We start from the raw sequence: 930 nt of genomic DNA, 5'->3' as shown, positions 1-930 counted from the left end.
CTTTTTTTTTTTTTTTTTAACGGAAGAAGAAAACCAAACTGCTAGAAATTGCAAAATGATGGAACGACAAAATCTGGTTCAATCATTTCGGTTTCGTACCAAACCCAAAAAAAAGAAAAAAAAAATGGAAAGAAGTAACAATTAGGGTAATCGTTCTTGAAACAAGTTCACCAAACATCATTTTTTTTATTTTAAAACGACAATTTGACACAAAAACTGAAAATTTTATTTTTGATACAAAACATCATTTTTTATCTGAATGATTACTAGACCCAGCCTAATAGATTTGGTGCCCCGTGGAGATTCCCCTTTACCAGTGTCTTGGGAAACCCTTTCCCAGCTTCTAATTACTGAATTAAATACAAAATCATCTTCTCCCATATCTTAATTTTACCAAATATAGATAATTGTCTAACTGTACATAGCATGCATATTAATTACATGAATCATCGATCAAAACATTCCATTACAGATGGCCGAACAGTATAGGACACCACCATGGGCGATGGCCATGCCACGTAATGGCACCTTCCCTATCAATATTGAAGGCCATAAAAATCGGAAGCACTCCACCATGTGACTTCAACATATGTCGTTATCAAAACCAGCACATTGGCTGAAGTCATTAATTAATGAAAGCTTTAATTTAGGTAGAAAATAAATAATTTTTTGCACTTTTTTGCTGGTAGACCATGGATGCATGTGCATGACATCGCAATATTGCATGGGTACATATATAACATATATTATATGATGGCACTTAACATGGTATTAAAATCAGACCGAATTCGGTGCTCAAATACAAAAGGAAAATTTTCTTTTCTCATAAAAAAAAATAATAATAAAAATAAAAGGGGAAAATTTCTATCAAAGCCCTAACTTATTCTATAGTTACTTAAAAGTTTTTTTTTTTTTTTTTTTTTTTAAAAA

The sequence above is a fragment of the Macadamia integrifolia genome, chromosome 3 (assembly GCF_013358625.1).
Source record: "Macadamia integrifolia cultivar HAES 741 chromosome 3, SCU_Mint_v3, whole genome shotgun sequence".
Lineage (NCBI taxonomy): Eukaryota > Viridiplantae > Streptophyta > Magnoliopsida > Proteales > Proteaceae > Macadamia > Macadamia integrifolia.
This window is presented reverse-complemented; position numbering follows the sequence as displayed.